A 210-nucleotide genomic window follows, 5' to 3' on the forward strand; every position below is an offset into this window, starting at 1 on the left:
GATAGCTCGAACTGAACATGCAAACTGAGAATGCAACAATTAATCTGATAATGATGCATTCATAAACTGAGGTATGTATAACTGAATATATTATGACTGAAATACTGAATAGCTCAAAATAATGACATATAGATACTCATACTTGAAAACTCCTTTTTTGAAAACAATTCAACATCATATTATACTATGATCATTGATGACTTGGGAAGT

The sequence above is a fragment of the Solanum tuberosum genome, unplaced genomic scaffold, assembly GCF_000226075.1.
Source record: "Solanum tuberosum cultivar DM 1-3 516 R44 unplaced genomic scaffold, SolTub_3.0 scf00337, whole genome shotgun sequence".
NCBI lineage: Eukaryota > Viridiplantae > Streptophyta > Magnoliopsida > Solanales > Solanaceae > Solanum > Solanum tuberosum.